This window comes from Lepidochelys kempii, chromosome 5, assembly GCF_965140265.1.
Source record: "Lepidochelys kempii isolate rLepKem1 chromosome 5, rLepKem1.hap2, whole genome shotgun sequence".
Taxonomy (NCBI): domain Eukaryota; kingdom Metazoa; phylum Chordata; order Testudines; family Cheloniidae; genus Lepidochelys; species Lepidochelys kempii.
The window spans coordinates 12505107-12528695 of NC_133260.1; positions in this window are offsets into that span (position 1 = coordinate 12505107).

Sequence of the window (23589 nt, forward strand, 5' to 3'; positions counted from 1 at the left end):
CTATGATCTCATGGTCACTGCCTCCCAGGTTCCCATCCACTTTTGCTTCCCCTACTAATTCTTCCCGGTTTGTGAGCAGCAGGTCAAGAAGAGCTCTGCCCCTAGTTGGTTCCTCCAGCACTTGCACCAGGAAATTGTCCCCTACCCTTTCCAAAAACTTCCTAGATTGTCTGTGCACTGCTGTATTGCTCTCCCAGCAGATATCAGGGTGATTGAAGTCTCCCATGAGAACCAGGGCCTGCGATCTAGTAACTTCCATGAGTTGCCAGAAGAAAGCCTCGTCCACCTCATCCCCCTGGTCCGGTGGTCTATAGCAGACTCCCACCATGACATCACTCCTGTTGCTCACACTTCTAAACTTAATCCAGAGACTCTCAGGTTTTTCTGCAGTTTCATACTTGAGCTCTGAGCAGTCATACTGCTCCCTTACATACAGTGCAACTCCCCCACCTTTTCTGCCCTGCCTGTCCTTCCTAAACCGTTTATATCCATCCATGACAGTACTCCAGTCATGTGAGTTATCCCACCAAGTCTCTGTTATTCCAATCACATCATAATTCCTTGACTGTGCCCTGGTCACTCACAGGCAAAACAGTCTTTAGGCCCCCGCACTGGCCTCCAGCCCCAGGTGCCTAGCCCCCGATGAGGTCCATATGCCTTCTCCCACAGGAGCTGAAGCAGTCCTGCTTGCTGCTCAGCAAGCCGGCCCACACAGGCTCTCCAGTAATAGTCCATCCTTTTTCTCCACCCTTGGTCGCTCAAGTCTCTGATCCTGGCAATATTCCGACAGTTCTTGCCCTGCCCCTTGTATCGGGGTGGACCGCTTATGCCCACGTTCTCCACCACCTTGTAGCAAGGCGACGACTAACTGGCACGGCGCCTCCTGCTGGTCATCCAGGGAATTAGCTCTTTTCCAGCATATGGAGTGCCCTCTGCAGGCTGGTGTCTCACCTGCCGCTGGTCCTGTATCTCTCCTGGACCCCGACCAGCTTATCAGGGCCAGCTGGGCCCTAATTGAGCTGGTCACAGCTGTGGCTGCTTCCACAATCAGCCTAGCTTTTTTCCAGCCGCAGCCCTCTCCAGGGGTGCTTTTAACCCAGTTCTGCGGGAGTGGGGTAGCCACCCCACTACGTAGGGATAAACATTTTTAAAAGCACTAAAAGGAGCCCCTCACTGAAATTCACTTTTGAAAATAGGACTTAGGCTGCTAAGTCACTTAGATGCTTTGAAAATATTCCCCTGGGTATTTAATTGCGGTAGGCAGTTACCTTCCTCTAAAGAATTTATGCTGTAGAAGGCAAGAAAGCCTTTTATAAGCACCCCTCTTCTTTCTCCCCTCCACCCCTCAGAAATCAATGAAGCTAATTCTAATAGGAGCAGTAAAAAATACTGGTAGATTCATGACTATGTGCAAAATTTCTCCATTGTTGGGTTTATTAACTCTTCTTAGAGGGGACCTTAAGTGATACAACATTCTCTTTCTTACACATTGCTGACCTCAAATTGCCCATTGCCTCTGCGGTTCACCTTGTTTTATGCATCTCAGTTGCTCACTATCACCTGTCTGCCTTCTTGTGTTAGAATTCCCCTTGCTCCATGAAAAGCATTTGAAAAGCGTCCAAATCTGAATATTCCTCTGCACTTCTATAGCGCCTTCGATGCACAGATTTCAAAGCACACCTATAGACATAAATTAACTAAGCCCCACAACTACACTGTAGTTCTGGACAAAGGATCTGATCCAAAATGCACTGAAGTCAAGGAAGAACTTTTCTTAACTTCAATAGATTTTAGATAAGGCTCTTGAGGACTGATTCCATTTCCTGGCCTGTCAATCTGTCCCCTTTCATGAACACTAATTTTACTCATTTATTTTTTTAATGCAGCTCAGCTATCACTCAGATCCTTTCAGACGTGCCAAGTCAGATGGATTTGCCGCATGCCATGGTCCATAAAAATGAAAGGTCAGCTGTTAATTGGTTTCAGTTTAGGTTTAGTCCTTTTCACAGCCGCCATACTTAATTTATATTTATGGTTTTTTAGACTTGTTTATTCCAAAAACATAATTCTCTGCTTTGCAGCCATTGATTTTGTTAAAAAAAAGATAATAAAACTGTAATGAGTCTTGCAAGAGATGCAAAAGTGGAAATGACACAGAGAAAGAAAATAAGCATTAAAACAGAAATATAATCAGATCTGTAAAACCAGCCCTAGAGACATTTGCAATGTATAATGTAACTTTTATACCTCTTACTTTGCAACGCAAACTTTCAAAGAAAATTCATTTAATTCTGCTACTAACCTTACCTAACCCCAGTCAAGTAATAGATAGTAAGAAAAACAATTATATACCTGTGCAGTAAGTGTTCATTTAGTTCAAGTGGTGATTCAAGTATTCTGAGTGCATAATAAAGACCTGAAACCCAAGCCCCCAATCACAACAGTGGGAACCCCAGCAACTCTTGTTTGAAATGATCCCTCACTTAAATCCCACTTGAGCCATGTAAATAGAGTTTAAGTGGGACATCATGCTGCAGAGACCTTGTGCTAACTCCTCTGCACAGAGGCAAATTTCACCAGTTACTCAGAGGCCCTGATTCAGCAAGATACATTAAACATGAGAGTAGTGCAATGGGACTACTCACATGCCTAAATTAAGCACATGCTTAAGTACCTTGCTGTTTTAAGTCCTTGCTCTGCAAGTAGTCCCAGTAAAGGTGAAATTCACCCCTATGCAGAGGGCTCAACATATGTTCTATACATTATTTAAATCTCACATAAACCCTCTTTTAAGGGCTTAAACAGTGCATAGGCTTTGGGAGGGCCCTCACGAACGTACTACTCAAGAGTATCAGAATAGAGCCCTAATTAATAAATCCTTACAAGATGTCTTTGAGGCAGGTAAGTATGATTATTCCATTTTGCATGGAAAAATTGAAGCTCAGAGAGATTGTGGTCAGCATTTTCAAATATGGGGGGGTCTAAATGCAGGCACCTACATCCTCACATAGACATCTAAATAAGTGGTCTGACTCTTCAGAGCTGCTGACAACAGCTGTCCAGAAAACAAGATTCAGTTTCATGAAAAAAATCTGGTGATTTGAAATTTGTTTCCATTCTGATGCAGAATAAAACGGAGGTCTTTTGAAAACTTGAGAGAGAGCACAAGAAAACCCAAGGAAAGTCAACAGCCTAGTGGCTGCAGCACTTCCTTAGGGTATGGATGACCCAGGTTCAAATCCTTGGCCTGAATCAGGCAGGGAAGGGACTCCTTTAGTCTCCCATAGCCAAGGTGATTGCCCTACTCATAGGGCTATTGGTTATTCTGGGGTGGCACACTCTGTGGTTTTGACCAGAAATTCCATCCTGGACCTGAGCAACTTTCCTGACAAAAAGAAAAGGAGTACTTGTGGCACCTTAGAGAAATTTGTTAGTCTCTAAGGTGCCACAAGTACTCCTTTTCTTTTTGCAAATACAGACTAACACGGCTGCTACTCTGTTTCCTGACAAAAGTTTTGTCAAAACCTGTACGTTTCCATGAAAACTTAGGGATTTGACAAATCAACATTTTCTGATGAAAATACTTATTGTTGAAAAGTTCCCAACTGGCTTTAGTGCTGAATTTCACACTGACTTCAATGGAAGGTGCTGTAGGCCAGCGCCTCCAAATACCAGGCCATTTCTTTACCATGTGACTATCAGTTCAGTGCTCACATTTGAGCCTTTCAGCCTTAAATGCTCCATGGCTCAGTTTCCCCATCTGTAAAATGGCAATGATAGTACCAATCTCAGATGGTGTTTCAGGATTGCTTTATTATTTGTAGAGCACTTTGAGATCTTAAATGGACAACAGAAGCACAAAGTATTATTCAAAATCCTAGGATGAAAGAAGCTATGTACCGAGGAAAGTATCATTAAAATACTTAGAGAGAACCAGATAAAATTAGTCTAATATATACTTCCACTGAGTTCACTGGGCTTTGGTTCAGACCTGTAATGGCTAACACAGAGGTGACTGCGAAGTGTAGTGATTTCTGTGCTAGATCACTTAATCTGTATATAGTAGGTATCAATATAGACTGTAATTCTGTAAAGTGCTTTGAAGCTTGCTGAAGGTAATGTATACAACTCAATCAATCAGTAATATTAATAAAAGTAATTATTATTATGAATTATAGTTCCACTTGATTTTGACAAAAAACTGACAAAAAGCCAGGTGTTTTAGCTACCTGGATAAATTTTAGTTTATTTGATACTGTGGTGGATGGATGTTGAAGTCAGTGAATCTTTCCATTGACTTCACTGGGGTTTGATTCAGCCTCTATGTTACTGTCCTGTCCAGAACTCCAAAACTAGCTCCCATTTCCAGATTCTCAGCTTCTTAAATATTTTCAGCCTAAACACTTATCTCTCCCATTACCTCAACCAACTTGTTGATATGTCAAATGAGAAACATGCTGGTAAGTTGGCTGCAAACGTTTCTTCTTCTCCTAGTGCATCCAAAACATACAGATTACACCATCCTGAACTCACATAAACTCTGATTGGGTTTATTGCAGGGCAGTAAAGCTGACCTGACTTTGCAAATTGGTTTAGAGAAATGGAAACAAATCACCTGACAGCTTCCAAGTCGGCTTCTGCCGCCCAAATATCTTTCCTCCTTGAGCATTAAATGTGTTGGCCCTCAGTGAGCATCCACCAAATGGGACTAAATGAGAACAAACCAGGCAGGTCACATTGCTCTCACATGTGTCTCTTAGGGCATTTATTACTCAAATGTTCTCCCAATCAGTTTTTGTTATTGGCCTTGTAATTCTCTGGCTTTCTCTGATGACATTGACTGATGGACACCAGTTTGTCCATTGCCTTCGGTGGGCCTTGGATCAGGCCCCAAGAGGCTGCCTGACCATCCTATAACCTTTTCTTCTAATGCCTATTGCACAGGATGGGAAAGATGATTTGCACTCTCATGGCATGTTTCATCCGAAGATCTCAAAGTGCTCTACAATCATAAGTTCATTCTCACAACAACCCTTTGGGGCAGGGGATGTATCATCTTCCCTATTGGGGTTATATGTGCAAATTGAGGTTTAGAGACTTGTCCTAAATCACAGAGTGAAACAGCAAGAGAGGAAGCAATAGAATCAATGTGTCGCCAGTCCCAGTGGGCCTGCTCCGTGCTGTAACCCATAGAGGTAGCTTAGCATTTTATTTTACTTAGCAGTAATGCAAGGAACGTACAGGCCCGGATGCTGTAAAACATTGGCTTAAACAGATTAAAATAAATGAAGCATAGGCCTATGACCCTTAGCACAAATTAAAATGGCCCTGCAGTTACCCTAGATTTTGGTGAAATGTAAATAGCTTGTTGAAGAGGGGAGTTGATACATAATGATGCCAGTCAACTGCAGGACTATTGAATGATACTCGGCTTAGATATTTTAGGATAAAATAGTTGGCAAATGTTTAACCACAAACTTGCTTTAGCCATAGTTGACATATATGGTACTGAGCTAAAAGGCATTAATACGTTAATCTATAGAATAAAGGCAGCCCAGTATTATTAAGGTGAGGAAGTTAGATATGGGCATGGGAGGCGGGGCAGCCGAATGAATATTCATGACAGTCCCCCAGGGTCTATAATAGGCCAGACCACCCTGTAAGCGATAGTGAGTTTTTCATCATTGACCCTTCAGCTCTTCATTGTCATTGTCTATCACCAACCTTCAGGCACTGGGGTCTGGACCATCAGACTCATCTGACGTGCCAAGTCCTTTGCCTCTTACCACCAGATCGCCAAGGAAGGGTATGCGTAACATAGGCGGCGAGTTATATCTCCACGCGGTGCCTTAGCACCAGCAATATTCAGAGCCCAGGAGACCAGCTCCACCAATATTTGGGGCCAGGTGTCCCCTCCCATCCCCTCTTGCTGCCCCGTCTGTCCCCCCCTCATGCCTCCCCCAAGCAGAGGGTCCCTGCCTCTGCCTCTTCCGTGCAGCTCCATGCTGCCTCCCTTTGCAGCAACTGCTGCCGCAGGGTCCCAGCGCCCCCCACCTCCACTGCCAGGGCAGACTGACTGAGCCTGCCCTTCCACCTCAGACCCTTCCCTTTTCCGGCGGGAACCTCCACCAGCTTCCCCCCCCGCCCCCCCACAGTCACCACTCCTCCCTTGTTGGGCAAGGGGCAGCCCCATCCGTCACCCCCAGTGAGGCTACAGTCAGGGGCAACAGCAGGGGAGGAGGCGCACGCAGCACCCCCCGGCACCCACCACGGGTGGACCTGAGAGGGGCCCTAGGAGCACATGCAGTGACAGTGCTGGGGGGCGGGAAAGGGAGGCTCCGCCCCCAGAGCTTGCTTGCCGGCAGGGAAAGGGCTGGAGGGAGCCCTCCTCTCTGGCCCCTGTCCCGGAGCAGCCTGCCTGCACCCCAAACTCATCCCCAGCCCTGCCCCACCCCAGAGCCCACACCCCCAGCCAGAGTTTTCATACCCCCACACACCCTCAACCTTCTGCCCTAGCCCTGAGCCCCTCTAACACCACAAACCCCTCATCTCCAGCCCCAGCCAGAGCCCTCATCCCCCTGTGCTCCAGCCCTCTGCCCCAGCCCTGAGCCTCTCTAACCCCCCAAACCCACCAGCCCCAGACAGACCCCTCACCTCCCACACTCCTACTCTCACCCTGAGCCCCTCCCACAGCCCAAACCCCTCATTCCCAGTCCCAGGCAGAGCCCTCACCCCCTACACTCCTACTCTTGCCCTGAGCCCCTCCCATACCCCACAGCCATCACCCCTGCACCCCCTCCCTCTTCACCTGCTCCCATCCCCAAACTCCCTCCTAGAACCTGCACCCTGCACCCCAATCCCCTGCCCCAGCCTAGGGCCTGCACCCCAGACCTCCTCCCCCACCCAAACTCCTTCCCAGAGCCTTGGGCAGGTGGGGGGCAGAGTTTGGGCAGGGGCGGGTTTTGGGCACCACCAAAATTTCTACAAACCTGCCACCCCTGCGTATATAAATATATGAGCATATGCAAGGAAGGATACCAAACACTGTACTACTCCTATTTATGTGGTTTGGCGCTTTCTTGTTTTTGCTGGTTGTGTTAATAAAAGTGGCTAAGGCTTTGCTTTGCCCTCCATGTGAGTGTCTTCGCTATACACATCGGGACTCCCCACGAGATATTGGACTTGTCAGTTTTAATTCTGTTGTGTCTGATTCTGGGACTAGCACCCGATTACCCCCAGCTCATTAAATTAGTGTTAATTGATAACCAATACAATTATTAACCATTAAAGAATGAGGCTACGGTCCACTAAGTAGCACTCTTTATCCGTTAACTACAGGGTTCATTGACTGTATTTCACTTATATGGCAACAATAAATATCTGGGTGGAAAAGAAAGATCAAGCCCTCAAATCTGTGATATCTGGCACCTCCAGATACATTTCTGTGTAGCCGGGTTCTTATATTGACCCCCCCCCCATCACTGTAGTATCTGAGCTCTTCTTAAGAGTAAAAAGCGGTGTTTTCTAGTGGGTGGTGCAGTGAGTTTGGATTCTGAAAACCTGAGTTCTAGTCCCAGCTCTACTACTAACCTGCTGGGTGACTTTATGCCAGTATCTGTGCCTCGGTTTCCCCATCTGTAATATGGGAATCATACTCTTGTGTAGCACTTTGAGATCTACTGAGGAAAAGTGCTTTATAAAAATTAGATACTATCATTATCTTGCTGTATTCCCTCCTGGCAAGATTTAGGTGGATATTTTGTTTGCTTGTTCAAATATAAAAATATTAAATGGATGTGATTCTCAGCAGAAAGAGTCTCGCTGACTTTAATGGTGTTTGGAGAAGACTCTACATGAGTAAATATTTTGGGGAAAGCATGGACAAAAGTTGGAGTTGTGCATTTAGCTCCCCTGTTATAGACCTTTGTACAGATACCTGTTTGGTTTTCAGTGTGATTAGTCCATTCTTGTCTCCTACAACAGGCAGGTTTTCCCCTCTCATAAGATCATCCTCTGGGAAACGCTTTCAGATTCTTTACGATCAAATCCGAATTCCACCTTCGGAGGTTGCACTGCTGCATAGGAAGGGCCAAATGCTGACTTTGGATCTGTGCACACAATTCTGACTTAGGTCTCTGGGCCAGATTCCTCTGGCCCAGATGCCCCTTCAGTAAGTTGCTTTTCACCAGGAATGAATCTGGCTCATTGCCTGAGTGATTTGAGGTGCGTCCAACTCTCTCCCTGTCAGATCTTTGCCATAAGTGGAGTTACGCCAGGGATGTATTAGACCCACTGATTTTTGCATGTGTTTTATTTTATTAGAGACAACATGCCGTCTCCCTCCTCTGACGGCAGGACTGGTGCCATTCCATAAAGTGGGGCAGGCACTGGGGAGGCTCCACGCGCAGTGAGCACGCCAGGCATGTCACAGAGCACACTGCTGTGCAGATGGGAGCAGGTTGTGGCCGGATAGAGCAGACGTTCTGGCACTATACAAATCCTCTGAACCTGAGCTCCTGGACCCTCCCACCTCACAGGGTCCTAGAGCCTGGACTCCAGCCTGAGCCCAAACATCTGCACTGCAATGAAACAGCCCCTTAGCCCAAGCCCTGCCAGCCTGAGTCAGCTGCCATGGGCTAGCAATGGGGTTTTAATTGCAGTGTACACATAACCCAACAAGTCATGAAGATGGAGCAGTTCCACTGCCACTCTGTGGCTTGAGGTAGGGGAATTATTTACCATTGACCCCGCAGAGATGCCCCATGCCTAGCTGTGTTTGTCAGGCTGAGAAATGAAATCATCTTGACCTGGTCCAAAGCCTACTGAAGTCAGTGGAAAAGCTCCTGTTGACTCCAAAGGGCTTTGGATCAGGCCTGTCATAAGGAATTCTAGTCCTTGTCAAACACATAACTTGTACTCGGATTAAAAATATTTAGCTTCCAGCTTCCCTTTCTCAAGGCATTATGGGACCAATCCAGTTCCCAAAGAACTCAAAAGAAGTTTCTCCATTGATTTTAAAGGGAGCTAAATCAGGCTCTATTCCAAGAAATGCATTTCTCTTGATCTAATGAAAAGCAAGGTTCTTCTTTGTATGGCTGATGTAAACATAGAGCAACAATTAAAATTCAGATGGTTAAGCCAGATAATTGCGTCTGGAGTAGCAGAGTGTAGTGCTGTGATGCTTCTTTCATATTTGTGAATCGGGCATTGTTCCATGGTCTGTTCTGGGTGACTACAGTCACACACTGAAGAGTCTTTAATTTTCCATTTGTGCAGCAAGTATCCACATCTGCCATGGCTTACGTGGATATGATTTAGGGTTGCCCATGAGCTTCATGGGAGGATCGAAGCCAACGACCTTCTGCATCGGGTCTTTCATGAGGTGTTTATTTGTGACTTCCTGAGAATTTCATTTGGCTTTCCAAGCTTCGTCAGGGTTGAAGTTGCTTTGCTGAAGGTTAATTGCATTGGTTGACAACTTCAGGCGGTGGTAAGGGACATTGTTAAGGTCCTGGTGGATGGGAAGACGTTCATTTTCCACCAGCCCCTGGAATTCCCAAAGGGTTGTGGCATCGCAGTAAATGGATGGGGGAGCAATGTGCGACAGCACTGCTAACCTGGGTAAATTGAGTCATAGATATACCTTGTGGCTGTTAGTTCTGATTCATTGCTATATCTTGCAGCTGTTAGTTCTAAACAGCAAGGGTTATTGATTCATAGGTATACCGCTTGCCGCTGTGAGTTCTGATGTAATTATTCAGTAACTGAAAACCTGAAAATAAATAATTGTAACAGTTCAGGAAAATTGCAACCTATTTTGTGAAATGACTTCTAGGTTTTTACAAGTGGTCTTAACAGAGAGAAAATATGTCAGATTTCACCTAATCAGCTCAACAGAACCAGGGTGACTGAATTTTTGGGACCATGCATCATGTCTTCGGTCTCCAGAGGAACGACAAGATGGAATCTTATTGTGGCTGGATGAAATCCTAAACCTCCTCATTTGTCTCAAGTTTAAACCAGGCCTTTCACTGAAAACTCTTTCAGTATTTGATTTGACTTTGGATTTGGACAGTATTTCGGCCCTATCTGAAGGCAAGTTACACCTGCCCAGTAAAACTATCCAGAGAGCAAAAAAGTGTGAATTCCAAGAGACTTACTCCACTCCAGTAAGCCTAACCTGGATCAGTCTTTCTCTTTAGTATCGTTGTTGCTGGACTATACGTACCGCATCATGTCACAATACTAATGCCTGTGTAAAGGCCAGATGCACCACAGCAGCGCTCAGCTCACCCAGGCACAGAGAGACATTCTGGGGCTGCTGGAGCCTAAACTCGCACCTCAGAACTGTTTTCACGTGAGCAAACAAATAAAAGTTCCCAAGGAACCATCCCCCAGCCAGGATTGCTAGAGCACATCATGCTCAAGCCCTCCCCCAAAGTGCCATTTATGCTGTGGTGCCAGGAGCAGTTGGCCTTGGGACGTCAGCCCAGAGACAGGAATCCTCAACTTCTGCCTTCAGGCAGCTTTAAGTTCTCCTCACACTGCGCTAGTCGTGGGGCGAACAGAATGTTGGGGCTGAGAATCTCCTGCCTTTTTCGCTGAAAATGGCTGTTCCTTACTTTATTATCCAGGCTCTCTGCAGAAAACATCCCTTCCTTACAGAAAGGTGGCTTGCTGGGGCCCCATTCGGACATCTGGTTCACCTGTCCATAACATCACCTCCATAATATACACCAGCAAGTGGCTTTTCTGTCCGCAAAGCTATAGACAAAAGCATGACGACTTCCTGTTGGACTCCTTCACCTTCACGATCAGAAACAACCAGGTGGCAATGGCAGGAAACACAAGGCCATTTCATGGTCTTTTTATCTATCCAGTATTAGACAATACACAATACTAATTAGGTTGTAAAGGAATTTCACAAGGAGACACACATCAGGAAGTTCTAGACGTACAGAATTGACCTGCACCTGGCTGTGTGATGTCAGGTTTGCTCAGCCTGTCCTGATGTCAAGCTATGGCCTAAGATGTCAAGGAGAAACCAGTTGTATTTCTCACCTGCTCTTTTAGGATAGAAACACATTAGTACAGTCAATTGATACTGCGTGAGGAACATTGTCACGTGATGACAAATGGCAGATGGGTTTGAGTTATTGAGATATAATGCTGAATGACTAGCATATGAAGAACACTAAGACTACAGATATAGACTCTTAGAAATGTAGAGCTGGAAGTGACCTCAAAAATTCATCAAGTCCAGCCCCCTGCACCGAAGCAGGACCAATTAAACCTAGACCATCCATTCCTGACCAATGTTTGTCCAACTTGTTCTTAAACACCTCCAATGACTGCGAAGCCTATTACAGAGCTAACTACCCTTATAGTTAGAAAGTTTTTCCTAATATCTAACCTAAATCTCCCTTGCTGCAAATTAACTCTATTACTTCTTGTCCTACCTTCAGTGGACATGGAGAGCAATTGATCACCATCATCTTTATAAGAGCCTTTAACATATTTAAAGACTGTTCTCAGACCACCCATCAGTCTGCTTTTCCTCAGGATTAAACATGCCCAGTTTTTTTAACCATTCCTCATAGGTCAGGTTTTCGAAACCTTTTATCGCTTTTGTTGCTCTTCACTGGACTCTCTCCAGTTTGTCTACATCTTTCCTAAAGAATGGCACCCAGAATTGGACACAGTACTCCAGGTGAGGTTTCACCAGTGCTAAGTAGAGCAGGTCAGATATATCCCTGCCTTACATATAGCACTCCTGTTAATACACTCCTGAATGATATTAACCTTTTTTGCAACTGCATCGCATTGTTGACTCATATTCAATTTGTGATCCACTATAGCCCCCAGATCCTTTTCAGAAGTACTGTGGCATAGCCAGTGTGATAAAGTTCCTCCTCTGCCTTGGTGGGTCCGGCACCTTTTGGTGGATTTGCTCATCTCAGAGGTTCACAGCAGCCCTCAGTTTGGTCACTTCTGCTAGAGACACAAACCTGCCATTCACTCAGCTAACTTTATCACTGGCCAGCATGGGGGAAACGGAGAACAATCTCCGCAGTCTCTGTTGTCCCGCCTAGTCAGTCAGGGACGGGCCAGATCCCTTTCCAAATTAAACCTTCCCTTCTGGTGTTGCTCACAGACCAGGTCAACTCCTCCTATGTCCAATCAGGAGTTGCAGGGATGGGGGGAACCCAGGCCTGCCCACTACACCGGGTTCCCGCCCAGGGCCCTGTGAATAGCAGCTGTCTACATCTTCTGTATCAGCTGTGTGACAGCTACAACTCCCTGGGCTACTTCCCCATGGCCTCCCTCCAGCACCTTCTTTATCCTCACCGCAGGATCTTCCTCCTGACGCCTGATCACGCTTGTACTTGTCAGTCCTCCAGCAACATACATTCTCACTCCCTGATCCTTGCACACCCCCTACTAACTGGTGGGAGGTCCTTTTTAAACCAGGTGTCCTGATTAGTCTGCCTGCCATAATTGATTCTAGTATGTTCGTAATTGGCTCCAGGTGTCTTAATTAGCTTGCCTGTCTTAATTGGTTCTAGCAGGTTCCTGATTGCTCTAGTGCAGCCCCTGCTCTGGTCACTCAGGGAACAGAAAACTATTCATCCAGTGACCAGTATATTTGCCTTCTACCAGACTCCTGTACCCCACTGATCTGGGTCTGTCACACCAGTTATTCCCCATTTTTGTAGTTATGCAACTTTAAGTTTTCCTTCGTAAGTGAAGTACTTCACACTTGTCTTTATTGAATTTCATCTTGTTGATTTCAGATCAGTTCTCCAATTTGTCAGGGTTGTTTTGAATTCTAATCCTGTCCTCCAAAGTGCTTGCAACCCTTCCCAGCTTGGTGTCATTTGCAAATTTTATAAGTGTACTCTCCACTCCATTATCCAAGTCATAATGAAAATATTGAACAATACTGGACGCAGGATTGATCACAGTGGGACCCCACTGGATACATCCTTCCAGTTGCACAGCAAACCATTAATAACTTCTCTTTGAATATGGTCTTTCAACCAAGTGTGCACCCACCGTATAGTAATTTAATCGAAACCACATTTCCCTAGTTTTCTTATGAAAAAGTCATTCAGGACTGTGTCAAAAGCCTTACTAAACTCAAGATTTATCATGTCTACTGCTTTCCTTCCTACCCCAGTCCACTAGGCCAGTAACCCTGTCAAAGAAAGAAATTAGGCAGGTTTGGTGTGATTTGTTCTTGACAAATCCACACTGGCTATTCCTTATAATCCTATTATCTAAGTGCTTACAAATTGATTGGTTAATAATTTGTTCGAGCATCTTTCCAGGTGTCACAGTTAGGCTGACTGGCCTATAATTTCCCAGTTCCTCTTTGTTCCCAAGAAAATCAATAACAAAAGTGGCTGTAGACTTGGACAGTGCGGTTACCCAGGGGGAATGTGCATAGGTTTTGATAAGGAACTAAACTTTCAGGGCTAGATGCTCAGCTGGTATAAACTGGCTTAGCTCACTGAAGTCAAAGGAGCTCCTCTGATTTACACCAACTGCAGATCCAGCCTTTAGAACTTTTTGAAGGAACCTCATCAATTGTACCTAAAAAACCTTAATGGGTAAGTACACACCGACGTTTCATTTTGACTACTGCATGTTAGTGGAATTCTTTGTAACCAAATATTTCACAGTGCTTTACGAGCATAGGCCTGATAAAACCTCTGCTACAATTTACAGTCCAATTTACGGACTCTCCAGTGCTTCTGCTGCAACAGTGGCGATCTGCATTGCCCTTTATGTAGGGCTAAGGCTTAACAGCATAAAGTTAGCCCTCAGTGTTAGTGAGACTCCACGTTCTCATTCATAATAAAATGACAGTTAAATCAATCTTTGTATTAGTTGTTTTTCACTTGGTTTCAAATTGTATTTTTGTTGGATTATATGTTATCATATAAAATCAAAAGTTAAAATGGAAACACAGTGTTCTGATGTTGTCAAAACAAAATGTTTCAAATGAACTGAAGTTATTTCCCCCATGCTCCCTCCCTGAGCTTTCCTTTGCAGAAAATGTCAGCATTTTCAGGTTTTGCTCCAATTCAGAACAAAGCCGAATTTTGAGATCCCTCGTGAAATGGAGCGTCCATCCTGCGCACAGCTCTTTGAGAGCAATGTGTAAACAAACTTGACAATGGAAAGTTCAATGGTTTAAGCATGATTTGTGTTTGCTCTGCCTCACAACTTGAGCCAAATGCAATGATGATGCAAAAGGTGGGGGAAGTTAGCTATCAGTTACAGTGTCAGTGGCCTAACCATGGACTGTTACTTTGCACTGATTCGGTACTCTGTATAGACCAAATTCACACCTGGTGTAAGCAGGCCTACTTCCCGTCAAAGGGGCCAGACTCAGCTTGCAAGTATATCAGTGCAAATCTAGAGTATCTCTATTGAGGTTGGTGGATAGGATCAATTACACTAATGTAACCACATTCACTGCTGAGGAATAATGCCTGATATGCCTTGGTGTAAATGAGGTGAAAATTGGACTCCATTTAATTACTCTGTGTGACGGGTTGTGTCACAGAAACCCCCTTGGGACTGCCACCTGATATGCTGAGACTACCTCTGAGCCCGTTTTCCCTGGCAGCTTGAGTCTTCAGAACCCTGCCTTGTTGAGCCAGACATGCCAGCCTGCTCCAACACAGGCCTAGGGTCTGAACCACATACCCCCAAAACTGTAGTCTTAACTGAAAATGGCTTAGCAAGTGTTCCTGTCTCTCGCACCCAGATACCCAGTTCCCAGTGGGATCCAAACCCCAAATAAATCCGTTTTAATCTGTATAAAGCTTATACAGGGTAAACTCATAAATTGTTTGCCCTGTATAACGCTGTTAGAGAGCTATGCCCAGTTGTTTGCTCCCCCAGGAATTAATTACTTACTCTGGGTTAATTTATAAGAAAAAAGTGATTTTATTAAATATTAAAAGTAGGATTTAAATGGTTCCAAGTAACAACCGTCAGAACAAAGGAAGTTACCAAGCAAAATAAAATAAAACACACAGGTCTAAGCCTAATACAGTAGGAAACTAAATGCAGCTAAATCTCACCCTCAGAGATGTTCCAATAAGCTTATTTCACAGACTAGGCTCCTTCCTAGTCTGGGCCCAATCCTTTCCCCTGGTACAGTCCTTGTTCCAGCTCAGGTGGTAGCTAGGGGATTTCTCATGACTGCAGCCCCCTCTGTTCTGTTCCATCCCCTTATATACCTTTGGCACAAGGTGGGAATCTTTTGTCTCTTTGGGTCCCCACCCCTCCTTCTAAATGGAAAAGCACCAGGTTTAAGATGGATTCCAGTACCAGGTGACATCGTCACATGTCCTGTGAGACCCCAAGCCTTCATTCTTCCCAGTCTGACTCACAGGAAGGCTTGCAAGTAAACAGAGCCATCTACAGTCAATTGTCCTGGTTAATGGGAGCCATCAAGAGTCCAAACCACCATTAATGGCCCACACTTTGCATAACACTTTGCATAGGACGTCAGAGTTATATTTTAGATTCCTATGACAGGTTTCAGAGTAGCAGCCGTGTTAGTCTGTATCTGCAAAAAGAAAAGGAGTACTTGTGGCACCTTAGAGACTAACAAATTTAGCTGAGCATAAGCTTTCGTGAGCTACAGCTCACTTCATCAGATGCATTCAGTGCCACAAGTCTTCCTTTTCTTTTTGGAGTCCTAGTTTCAGATACAAGAATGATACATTCATACAACTGGATGATCACACTCAGTAGATTATATACTTTGTAATGATACCTTACAAGAGACCTTTCGCATGAAGCATATTCCAGTTACATTATATTCACACTCATTAGCATATTTTCATAGATTCATATGGAGTGCAACCACATTGTGGATTTACACCAGTATAGTAAGAGTTATGGGCCAGTAGACTCATGCCAGTTTAGTCGGGGCGGGGGTGGGGGGTCAGCAACTGTGCAGTCGCTAAATAGAGCTTACTCTTTCTTACACCCTCCTGTATGACACCCTTCTTGTTCTTCACCCTTCCTTCATGTTAGTGTCTGATGCAAAGCCCATTGAAGTAAGTGCGGGTCTCTCCACTGAATTCAGTGGGCTTTAGAACAGGCCCTGAGTATATAAGGTCCATTCATTTTGCTCTTCCAGTGAATGGCAAAATTACCTATGTGGGTTTTTATGCTACCTTTGGCACTGTGGTATCAGAATTCCTGTGCAAGTCACCATACTTTTTCCCATTTACACAAGTCTGTAACTGGTAACACTGGTAGCACTGCTGGGGAGCTTGACTCATTGTCTACAATCTTTGAAATATCAAGCTCAGTCGCGTAGGCAATATAGAGGAAAGCAATGTCTGTGTTATAAGGGGCATAACATTACAGACTTCAAAGGTTCAAATATTTAGCTTCTGTAGCTTCTTAAATATTGTCACCTGGATGTCTCGAAAGTTTGCTGAGACGGAACCCAATAAATCAAGATAAATGCATGCTTTGATCTGCATGATGAAAACACCTGCTTTTCTACATGTAAATTCCTTTTTATAAATGTTTATGTCTCTGCCAGAATTTAAAATAAAAAGAATCAATGAGTTTGTTTTATATTTGCCCTCTGCGGTTTTCTACTACATTTCTGTAACCCAATGGGGTTTTCAGGGAAGGCTCATGGTGTTGTAGTTACCAGGGAAACATATATTAAGCTGTTCCAATCTAAAGGAGAAAGTTCCTATTAACTTTCTATTAAAAAGCAGGTGATGTGAATTAAAAGAAGAGGTACCAGGATGGTTACTCTATTAAAACATTGAACTAATATAGCTACTTTCATCCAACTCCAAGGAGCCCAAAGCACTTTCTGGCAAGATTCAGCAAGTAATAGAAGTTGTGAAGTAGAATACACCTCAGGGTGAGTAGTGGTGGCAGAATCTAACCTTTCACAATCTAGACTTCACTGTTAGGCATGGCCATGAGCACACGGTGGCGCATTGAACTGAACCAATCCAGGAGTAGCCTCAGAAGCAGACGCCGTGTGACTGTGGGCTGGTCTAAACTTAAAACTTTTGGTGGCATAGCCATGTCGGTCAGCATTGTCTTTTCTTTCTTTTTTTTACCCACCTTGACCAACTAGGAAAAGCCCAAGTGTAGATGCAGTTAAACTAGTATAAAAAAAAAAAAAGTCCTTTTCCTGATATAGCTTGTTATATTCCAGGGAACTGAATAAGCTATACCAGCAAGAGAGTTCTATGGCTGGTATACACTGTGTCCCCAAAAAGGGGGTTTGCCACGATAGCTATATCAACAAACCCTTTACAGTTCAGGCTAGGCCTTAGAGATACCACCTTTGGGCAAAATCCCTCCCCTGTTTTCTCCGTGCTCCGGGGAGTAGTAATTTACTTCTGGCTTTTACCAGAAGAAATTTACAACATTCCTTACATCAGCCCAGCCGCACTGGCTGGAAAGTGGAGCCAAGTCTCCACCCATTCCCCACTCACCTGCTCTGGGGAGCAGGAAAACCTCATAGCCCCACTTACTTCTGCATCCCTGCACTAAGTGTGTAGGTAGCCCATGTAGCCGTCTCAGGGGGTTTCTCACTCTCTTGCACAGGCACTTAGGCCAAGTCACAATTAGGCCCTGGATTAAATCTCAAAACACCCATCAGAGGAAGGTAAAAAGTATTATCCCCATTTCATGGATGGGTAAACTGAGGCAGAAAGGAGTCACTGGTAATTGACTTACCCAAGCTTTCCATGTGAGTTGAAGAGAGAACCCATTTGTGATTCCTAACCCACTGCTCTAACAGAACTTATTCCCTCCTCATCCTTTCAGCATATCTTCTTTGATTAAGAAAGGCATTGATTTTGTTTAGAACTGATGTTGCTGTGTCTGCGTGTTGTCCTGCAGAAATGGACCTTGAGAGAAGCTTCTTTGCTTCAGTCATTTGGCGTCTATCAGTGGCATCAACATGTAAAATAATGGAACAAAAGTCTTATTTTAGTAAGCTGGCATGAACGGCTGAAAGGTTGTACTGTTTTCTCTCTGTCTCTTTTTATTTCGATTTTATTTTTGCTGGTTTATTTCTTAAGGTCCATGTCTAAAACAAGCAGGCTTTTTTCGTTAGTGTTCTCAACGGATTTAAAAAAGAGACAGAGAGCCCTATAAAGCCAAAAACAAAATAGAGGATCCAAGTAGAGAGGTATGCGTTATTGGATAAGTGTTTAATTTATGGAATTTGGCCGGCAGAACAAGTGTTTGAAATGGACTTCAATAAGTGTAGCTCGTAGTATAAATGTGGCTTGTAAAGTTGTTTTACAATCTGCCTTGCAGAGCAGTCGAGGCCTCATGGAAAACACTGAAAAACATTCTATTGAGCAGCAATGCTGTTTATATTTCATATTTTCTCTATTTGTTTTCCCTTTGGTTTTATAACTAAGACCATATGCAGAAAACAGGATCTTTGTGCCTTAAAATATCCACTCGGCCCTGCTACTTTATTAATAAAGAATATCTAGCAGCTGGAAAATACTTTATACCTTCACAGCTCTGTTCAAATAGTACCAATTAAGTCTTGTTCTATTCCCTGTTTCCTGCCGTGATCTTGGGCAAGCCACTTCGTTTCTCTGTGCCTCAGTTGCCCATCTGTAAATGTGGATAATGGCACTTCCCCACCTCCTCGGACTGAAGTTAGGATAAAAACATGACAGGATTCTGAGGCTACAGTTGTGAGTGTGTGAGATACTACAGCTGATGCGTCAAAACCAAAACTCTTATCAGAAATGTGTTGGTCTCAACTAAATGTTTTTGTTAGGAAAATTTCAGGTGCAGGAATGAGGAGGGGGACACCTGGCCAGATTGACTAGCCCACCCCAGAATATTCAAGAGTCTGATGCACTCACCTGTCTGTAGGAGACCTAAGTTCAAGTCCTTGCTCTGAAGCAGAAGGTGAGTGCCTGGATCAGTTGGCTGTAGAGTCAGTCTCTCCTGTTGGAGCTGTTTCAACATGTGTAAATAATCAAATATTCGTTGAGCCAGAAAGACTCTGAGTATGTCTACATTGGAATAAAAGACCTGGGTCGGTGGACTCAAGCTGTGGGGCTAAATATTGCTGTGTAGATGTTTGGGCTCAGGGCATAGGCGCTGACTCCGTGGGTGCTCCAGGACTGGAGCACCCATGGGGAAAAATTAGAGCGTCCTCTGCACCCACCGGCAGCCAAGCTCCCCTCACCCCCCGCCCCACTTCCTCCTCCTCCCCTGAGTGTGTCACGTCCCTATTCCTCCACCTACCTCCCAGTGTTTCCCACCCAGCCGCCACCAAACAGATGTTTGGCAGCATTAGCACACTCCGGGAGGGGGGAGGGAGGAGCGGGAATGTGGCGTGCTCATGGGAGGAGGCGGGGAAGAGGCGGTGCCAGGGCGGGGATTTGGGGAAGGAGTTGGAATATTGGCAGGGAGGGGGCGGAGTTGGGGCGGGGACTTTGGGGAAGGGGTTGGAATGGGGGCAGGGAAAGGGTGTGAAGAGGCAGGGCCTCATGGAAGGGGTGGAGTGGGGGCAGGGCCAGGGCAGAGAAGGGGTCGAGCACCCACGGGAAAGAGGGGGAAGTGGGGTCCCAGAGCTCAGGTTCCAGGCCAAGTCTGAACATCTACATAGCAATTTTACAGCCCAGCAGTCTGAGCCTTGCAAGCACCAATCAGCCAACCTTGATTGCTGTGTAGACATACCCTCTGTGGCCCAATGGTTAGGACACTCATGTGGTCTCTGGGAAACCCAAGTCCAAGGCCTGGCTCTGATTCAGACAGAGCCAGGATGTGAATCCGCGCAGAGACACCACTCATGGTCTTCCAGGTGCGTGCCTTTACCCGCAGGCTATTTGCTATTCTGGGCATCTTTTTTTTTTTTTTTTTGCACTAAACATTTCCAAAGGTCTCAGTTTTGTTCCAGTCCAGCACAAAAAACAAATGTTGAAGCCTCAACATTTCTCACAAAACAGAATTCTTCTTTTCCAGACAGCCTTTTTCTAATAGTCATAGTTAGCCACCCAAGTTAAAATGGCCTGGTTCCAAACTCTGATGGGTGGCATTTGTCCTTATACAGACATGCCAGTGTAGCTTTGCTGCATGGGTTTATTTAATGCCACTTGTAGGAAACAAGCTTAGTTTTTTAGTTTAAGAGCTGTCACTAATCATTTTGTACCCTCTTGCTGTGATTGCATTGCACTCAGCCCCAGTAGCTATTTTGAAAGTCTCTTTTTTGTTCATTTATTTCCAGTGTCACAAACCAATCTGTTGTAGAGCCTTGCTTCGTAAATTCATTATGACTCAGCCAAGCACTCTGTCGCTGTACCGGAACTTTTCCCTCCAGCTGTGCACTCGTGAATTTTACTTGCTTTTGATTTCCTTTGCAATTTGTGCTGAGAGCAGCACCCTTTTACAGAATGCTTTCTTTCACCACATCCCTTGAATTTAGCATTTTTTGGTCATGGTATCCACATTTTAGGTGTTACCAACTCCCATGATTTTATCGGAGTCTTATGATATTTTTGAAGCCCCAGCTCCTGGAGTCAGGTGATTACACAAGAATCTCATTATAAATAAAGTAAGTTTTCTAGCCCTCATGGGTGCAGAGAAAAGCTTGAAAACATGATCTCCAAAGGCTCAGATCTCCGTAGGTGAATAAAAAGAACCCAGCATTTATCATTTTGTAAAATTGCGTGATTTACAGGCCAATCTCATGATTTTAGGGGTCCTGATTCATGGTTTTCGAAAGCTTGGGATTGGCAATACCATTTGTTGCAAAGAAAAGCCATTTGTTTGATCTTACATTCTTTCTTAGTGCCTTGTTGTGTATTTTTAACTGAATGCACTTCATTTCTTTTACTGCTTGTTAACACTTTCGTGTGGGTAACACAGTTTTCATTGGCTCTCCAAATAGCCTGCTATTCTCTGCAAAGTCTCCCAGTAGCCCCCACTTTGACCTGATAATCGTTTGCACCACAAATGATTCGGTCTCTAATTAGTCCATTTGTTAACTGTTCAAATTCCTCATGACTTAGCTTTATTATGTAATAGGTCTGTAGCATAATGTTCAAGCATAGAATCATAGAATCATAGAATATCAGGGTTGGAAGGGACCGCAGGAGGTCATCTAGTCCAACCCCCTGCTCAAAGCAGGACCAATCCCCAATTAAATCATCCCAGCCAGGGCTTTGTCAAGCCTGACCTTAAAAACTTCTAAGGAAGGAGATTCTACCACCTCCCTAGGTAACGCATTCCAGTGTTTCACCACCCTCCTAGTAAAAAAGTTTTTCCTAATATCCAACCTAAACCTCCCCCACTGCAACTTGAGACCATTACTCCTTGTCCTGTCCTCTTCTACCACTGAGAATAGTCTAGAACCATCCTCTCTGGAACCACCTCTCAGGTAGTTGAAAGCAGCTATCAAATCCCCCCTCATTCTTCTCTTCCGCAGACTAAACAATCCCAGTTCCCTCAGCCTCTCCTCATAAATCATGTGTTCCAGACCCCTAATCATTTTTGTTGCCCTTCGCTGGACTCTCTCCAATTTATCCACATCCTTCTTGTAGTGTGGGGCCCAAAACTGGACACAGTACTCCAGATGAGGCCTCACCAATGTCGAATAGAGGGGGACGATCACGTCCCTCGATCTGCTCGCTATGCCCCTACGTATACATCCCAATCTTACCTGGCTTGTTGGGAAGAAGCAGTGACATTCCTGCGCGGTCACAATATTCAAATTTGTGAATAATTTATCCCCTGGGATGCTTCTGCTGCAATATATTGCAGTTTGCCAGTGTCTCTGGGTCCGCCATGCGTTGTAATCTGGAGAATTTCACATTCTCCTAGTTCTCCTCAGCACCATTTCCTTCCAGGAAAAGTGAGAAGCTCTACAGTCATCTCTTTCAGTTCTGCCCTAGGTCCCCTTCTCGAGGAAGGGATTCATGTGGTTTCATTAGCTTGGTTTTGGGCCTGAGTTTCCTTTTGACATGTTGTAATAAAAAGATGGCACACAGAAATGCTGGGAAGAGCCTCATTTTTATTTCTTGGCCTCAGTCACCTGACATAGTTACATAATGGTTTGGCCATTAGCCAGGGACTTTAGAGACATCGGTTCCATTTCTGACCTTGCCGCTGACTTCCTCTGTGACCTTGGGCCAGCCACGTAAAGCCTATGTTCTGCTGTTTCTCAGGTGTATAATGGGAAGGAAAGCAGCACCCTACAGTGGTGTTGTGAGGATAAATGCTTTAGAATGGTTGAGAGGTGCTCAGATACCATGGTAATGGGGCAAGTTAGATGTGACAGGTCAGTATTCACTGGCTCCATAGGCTGGCTGCCATCTTCCATATGGTGCAACTGCATTAGTAATAAAGGAATTTGTGAGTTGCTGATTGTCTACCTCACACTAGGAAATATCACAGTGCCTGGCAAGCCTCAGAAGTCCCATTCTCTTTGGATTAAGGACCTCATGGCCTGGAGGCTCCGGCCAGGGGTGGGACCCTTGGGCATAGGCATAGTTTGACTTCTATTTTTGGGGGGCAACGGCCGGCAGGGCTCAGGCCAGCTCCGCAAAGCAGGGTCCAGGTAAGGAGCTCCACCTCCCACCCAACTCACCTCAGCAGGTCACCCACTTGTCTGGGGCTGTTTGCCAGTGGCTGCTCTCCAGGGGCTTGGCCGGCCCTGGAGCCGGGTCCCCACCTGGGCAGCTGACCAGCTGCATGAGCAGTCAAAGAGGGCTGGGAGCTGAGGAACAGCTGCAACCCTGGGCAGGCAGCAGATGGGGGAATGCCACGGCTGCCCACTCCATGACACTGCTAGTCAGAGGAGCAGCTGCCCCGCACTGCCTGGCTCTGGCTTCCCACCTACGATCTGGCCAGAGGGGGGCTGAGAAAAAGGAGGAGGTGGGGGGATGGAGCTGCCCCCAGGACTGCCCCACTCTGGGTAAGGCACTGCAGTTTGGTGGGGCAACACCCTCATGCCCCCTCAACTCTGCCAATGGGCTCAGGGCTTCAGCCCTGCTGCTCCTGGCTTCAGTGGAAGGGTGGGAGGGAGCTTGGGGTTTCAGCCCGTCACTGCTCCCACCTTCAGCCTGGGTGGCAGCACCAGGGATGGGGCTTCAGCCCCATGCTGCTCCTGGCTTCAGCCCCGCAGGGGAAGCCGGGGCTTGGGGTTTCAGTCATGGGGGCCCATGGCCCCCCTGAAAGGGCTCACAGACCCCCAGAGGGCCACGGACCACCAGTTGAGAACTGCTCCTCTAGACGAAAAGAGACTGAGTCTTCATTGGGATTTGGCCCCTTTACACTGTTCCGGGATGTAAACACAGCAGATCTTGCCACCAACACATTCCCTCAGCACAGGGGATAAGTGGAGGATGTGTCTGGAGAAAAGGGGTCTGTCACTACTTGACAGCTGTTTTTGGCTGTCAGACTGTCCTAGCTATTGGGTCCATAAACAGCCAACCGCAGCTTACAATAGTTGAGGATGCTCTAATTTGTATTGAGGATTGACTCAATCTCAAACCTGAGATTACAGAGAGACAGTCCCTCCTTCCACTCCCATGTCTTGTA